The sequence below is a fragment of the Ostrinia nubilalis genome, chromosome 12 (genome assembly GCF_963855985.1).
Source record: "Ostrinia nubilalis chromosome 12, ilOstNubi1.1, whole genome shotgun sequence".
NCBI classification, from domain to species: domain Eukaryota; kingdom Metazoa; phylum Arthropoda; class Insecta; order Lepidoptera; family Crambidae; genus Ostrinia; species Ostrinia nubilalis.
In genome coordinates this window covers 9,608,754-9,614,764 of record NC_087099.1, presented here as the reverse complement: position 1 = coordinate 9,614,764, position 6,011 = coordinate 9,608,754, and positions in this window count along the sequence as shown.

Here is a 6,011-nt window from a genome sequence, read left to right as displayed (position 1 = left end):
TTCCCTTAAAATATTGCATTTGAGGCAACTGTTTGTACGGATTTTAGAGGAAAATTACTCAATTCTGTATGAAATGAGATATTTTTATTCATGTTAAAATATAACGATATGTATCTAGCCCTCTTATTCATGAAAACTTAAACAGTTTAAATGTATTTGGACAATCCCTCTAAGCGCTAATTTTCAATTGTCAGATATCTTTTAACTAAAGAATAAACTTGTCATTTTGACATATTTTCCATACTGAAATTGTTAATGTGCCAAACGTATTCTTTAGTTAAAAGTTATCTGATTGAAAAATCTGCCCTAAATTGCGTAGCGATTCTCGCAAGTGATTAACCTGATTCTGATTATATCTCAACCACTATTTGTCTTTTTTCAACACACTGACGTGAACATTTGACAGAAGTGACAAGGCATTTTTCGCTTAAACACCGTTAGCCGTTTATAGGTCGCGCAGCAAGAATTGAGGCGATCTATCAAAGATTTGTATTCTGACTGATTTTTGTGTTCTTTATTGAAATATTACATCAGTGTGAGTAAGTGATCGCCTCAACTTTCGTTGCGCGACCAGTGTTTATGAATAAGAGGTACATTTATTTCGTTCGAGTCAATTGTAAGCGCGCGTAGCACCCGCGCGCGACAAAGTATTGCTGCAGTCGAGTTCTCGAGCGTTGGCTCTGCGGCATTGTCGGCCGGAGTGGCTGCGTGAGTGACGGCTGGCTGGTTGCAGGCTCGAAGGGCTGGCACATGCGCCTGACGTTCGAGCGCGTGGCGGGCGCGCTGAACCTGCACCGCTGCAAGCTGTGCGGCAAGGTGGTGACGCACATCCGCAACCACTACCACGTGCACTTCCCGGGCCGCTTCGAGTGCCCGCTGTGCCGCGCCACGTACACGCGCTCCGACAACCTGCGCACGCACTGCAAGTTCAAGCACCCCGCCTACAATCCCGACACGCGCAAGTTCGAGCCGCCCGCGCCGCCTGCGCCGCCGCACGCGCCGCTGTTCGCCAACCACCTCGACGCGGGCTTCGACTGATCCACCTTCTACTGGCTCGGCCTCGACGCTCCGTGAGCTCGAGCCCCGCCAGACCAGACTGTCCTTGTTGATGTGTCAAAATTTTAACAGACCGTCTCGCGTCGAAACCGCTTCCTATTTAGGATTAAGCTGAAGTGCTATTACTTAAACGGGCCTATCTTAAGTAGCTCGCCCCCGCGGCGACTCGTTTAGTATTGTCTCGGTTGTGCGTTTGACTTGCCCCAGTGTGACCTTGTATATGATTCCGCGTCAGGAACTATTAATATGTCGATGTTACTGAAACGATGACTCGAAGCGTATGTAAGTAGGTAAGCAAATTTTTTCTATACCAATCGCTATACGGGAACGGGCAAAAGCAATAATATGATGTTAATTTTATTACCATATTATTTTTTTATATTGTATCGATAGGAATCTTAAGCTATTTAAGAATTATACATTTATTGAGTAGCGGTGCGACCGCGAAGTGATGCTGGTTACTAGCCGTGGCCCCGATACGGGCCCACATTTTCTTGTTATATTTATTCATTAGATAGGAAATTCTAAGTTTCCTGTAGCTAATTGTATTTATGTTATTATGTACATCGTACGGGTGGTTCGGAACGACATCAGAGAAGGAATTTGAGGACTGGCAAGAGATTGTGATCTGTCGTTGGTCAACGACATATAAATATTGACTGAATCTCAGTGTAGATGCATTTGTAACTCCATGAGGCCTTTGCACGATGGATAATTTTATTAAGGATTTGTGATGTATTATGGGTAGCGCCTAAGGAAACATACGAAAAGATTTTTATACTAGACTAGTGGATCTATTTACGGAGATTGTTTTTTTTATACTTAGATATTCTATTGTCTGATTTAATATACTTTAATATATTTATATACCTATATAATATGATTTATTAGTGTTGTTTGTTTTTATTGATTCATCGTAATTATAGTAACATTGGTTTCGTTTATGTTCAGTTGTCGTTAGATACGGATGTTGACGTGTTTTTATTTTATCGTTGGTAGGTGTTAATGTGGACGGGCGCGCGCCCCCGCGATCGGTGCTGGGGTCTTGAGACCTCTTTCAATTACTATAAGATAGGATGGAACGTTTCGAGGTTGCGCATTTAGTAACTAATATTGGCATTCTACGATTGGGACTAACCTAGCGTTTATGTATGTATTTTCAATTAAGATTTAAGATTGTTACATTTTTAGCTAAAACACTTTAGAGTGGTACGGTAACTGAAATGTGATAAAATGGAATGGTGCTAGAACCAGAGTGTTAACACGCTACGATTCGACTCCTATTATAATATTATTAATGTTTTAATGATTAGTTACTTTGCATTAATTAAAATGTAAGACATCTAGCATCCAATGAGGTCGCATCTGTCTGGTCAACGGGTAACATAGCGCGGATCGTGAACGCCTAGAGATTACAGTATCACTCGAGATTTTTAACTTCATTTTTTCTGAGATCTTCAAATTTACTAGTATAAAAATACGCTAAGACCACGTTTAAATAAAACTGAGAATTGTCAACCAAATATAAACGTTCGTAACGGTGTTAGAGACTACCGCATCCGAATAGTAATCCGTGATCGTTTCCATAACTAAGTTGTGGCGCTAGCGCTGTTTATTAGCTGTGAAAATGCAATTCACATGTGCAATTTTTGAAATAGTCATAACTCATAGATAGATTTTACAATTGTCTATTGAATATAGGGGCCCACTTGTAATGTAAGCACTAAGCTCCGCATCTCTGTAAAATATAATTATAAAGTCACCAAACATACATAATACTACTTCCACAAAGATTTTATATTTACTTTTAAGAATATTAAAGATTTTTATACTGTTTATTGTAATGTGGGCGCTTATTATTTGATAGCATTTCATACTCAGTGCAATATTACTAGTTATTTAATTACGTAACCAAACTAAAGGATATTTTAAAAGTATATAATATAATGTCATTGATGAGAGTAACTACTACCTATTTGTATTTACCTAAGTGAACTACTCCTAATTTCTATTTCTACCTAGTGAAACAGTTTGGGTTACGGTGATGTACAGGTTTTATAGCTGGTAATATTAAGAATTAGCTTGTTTACCTCTGCCAATCGTAATAGTTATGTACTATTTAATAATTTATTATCGCGCAAGTTGAAGTCTATTGTTGGAATAGATCATAGCTATCCGGTAGGGTTCCATACATCCATGGCCGCGGCAGGCCGGCGCTTCATCTAATCGTGAATGCATTTTATATTACTATCACTCGAGACCAATTTTTAATATTGTATTTGCTAATAGCAAATTGATTGATTAGTAAACATAGAATATTATTTTAGATATTTTAGGTTAGGATACTTGATAGTGTCTGGCCAGAATATTTTGGAGTATCACATCGTTTGGCTCAGAAAATATCTCCCTTTGATCTCTTTTCGGCTTTCAGAAAGTATGCAACTTAATAATTGTATGGTGACCACGTAATTGGACTTAATGAAAGCTAACTTTATGCCATATGGAATTTATACATAAGGTTAACGAATTACTAAATTTAGTCTTATGAAATTGGGGTCTTGTGGACCTAGTCACTTATTTGGCCAATCTATTGAATATTCCAATTTATTGTATATTAAAATTTACATTAATATCACAAGATGTGATCTTATCATTTGAAATCAATGGAGTGCAGGATTAGCTCTATGGTTGTTTTCAGGATAGCAATGGTCTAGTTATGTTTATTTTGTTTCATCTTTGTAACATTAGCCAATTTGTTATAGTGTCGTATATCACAATAGTGTATTACTAATAGGGAGGGGGTGTCAAATCGTGTACCTAACAGCTGACTTATTAGTCTTGTTATATTATTATACATAAAATTTTATGAACGATTTGTTGTTTATGAATATTTTGTTTGTCTTGGTTTGATGCCTCCGTTAAAAGTTTAATTTAAATAATTTTGTTTTATGCAAGCAGTTAATGCAATTTTTTTCACATTGTTTGATGTTATGTAATGCAATTTTAACATGTTGCAAACTCCTGCATTTATCTGTTGTATTTATTACTAATTTTTACATTAAATTGTGGTATGTTACAATCCGTGTAGTTTCAGTTGTGCGCGTCACACGCCCCGCACCCACCCGCAAGTGTTGCGTACTTAACCTGTGCACGGCCGTTTGGCACTCGTAGGCGGCGCTCGTCGAGCGTCGCGCGAGGGTTCGGCTCCCGCGGCTTTAGTTGTTGCGCGGCGAATGCGTATCGTAATCGTTGGCTCGTCGTGGTCGTGACGTGGGGTGGCGGGTTGTTGCAGAGCGCGCGCGGCTGCCGCCCGCGCCGCAGTACTCGTACCACAGCATGTTCGTGGCGGCGGCGGAGAGCGCGGCGCTGTGGCGCTGCAAGTCGTGCGGCAAGGAGGTGTCCAACCGCTGGCACCACTTCCACTCGCACACGGCGCAGCGCTCGCTGTGCCCCTACTGCCCCGCCACCTACAGCCGCATCGACACGCTGCGCTCGCACCTGCGCCTCAAGCACGCCGCGCTGCTGCTCAAGCACTGAGCGGCGAGCACAAAGCGACGCGACACGACACACCGAGGCGCCACCCGACCCCTGCATTGACTAACGACTCGTTGTTAAGTGTACGTATCGTAGGTGCGTCATTATATTGACGCGTTTTGCATTTATATTTGGATGTCGTATTACATATTATATATTTTATTCGCACGTTTTTGTGCATTTATTTATTGTTCTTTATGGGTAAGTATGGTAGAAAAAACGTTACTGTTTTAACTAACAGGGTAAAACACATAGGCTATTCCTGTGGGGACTTACCTATAGATTATAATAAGCTTTTAGGCTTATTTTTGTTGGCGTGTTTTTGTTATGTTGACTTACATAACGTTACTCATTACGCTTAGCATACATTTAATTAACGTGACTCTGTTCTGTGCAATATCGGATTGAAATTAGCGAATGTGTCTTACGACGCTACTATTGATATTTGTGTTACGTGTAGTTATATTCAGAACTTAATGAGTACATTTCGCTGTTAATAAGATGTGATGATGTTCGCTGTAATAGAACATTAATTACTTGTAAACTTATTGTATCGCTGTGTACATCTAAGCAGTGTCATGGAATAAGATTAGAGATCGATGACTGTACCTAAATTAAAGGAATGCGACGCAAAGACTGAATGGCAACAGCTTGTGATTGAATGACGTTTACTACGGAGACGTGTCTGATTGTACATACGGTGTAAATAGAACAAAAAATCTTAGATAGGTTGAATCTTGGAATCAATGCGTGTTCAAAATTAAATGAAAAAAAATCAACACGTGTAATTACGAAGAGGTATCATTTTAACTATGTCTAAGAATTGTTTCATCCCAAAATTATATTTTTGTATAACTATTATGCTGCGAATTGCACTATAGATAGGTACCTACTTTAGCTTTTAATGGTCCAAATTTGATTAAATGTAGTCATCCATTCTGTAATTTCTCATATTAATTATTCAATTCCTTAATTTTACGTATAGAATAATGTCTCTGAGTCTCATCAAAACAGTCATTCATAACGTATCAGTATTATTATCGATGTAAGTGAACGCATAATTATTACTTCTAGTTAACCTCTCCTATGCTTTGTCTCAGATCTGTGCAACCTCTGTCAACTGCTATGTCTCAGATCTAAGACAAGACTACTTTGTCATTTTGAAACATCATTTGAAAACCGTAGCAGTTGAGGGGTGCAGTTTTGCGCGGCTCAATAGCACGCCAAAGGTTAATATAGTTAATTTCTTGGTGTTATATAAGTCCCAATCTAAGAATGTAGCTACAGATATAACTGCAGTAATCGTTTACGTATAGTTAGCAATACACTTGACGTCATTCATATACGCTTATTTTGTTGTAATAATTTTCAAATTACGTTATTTTTTCTTCTATTAATTTCGTTTACCTTTTTTAAATTAA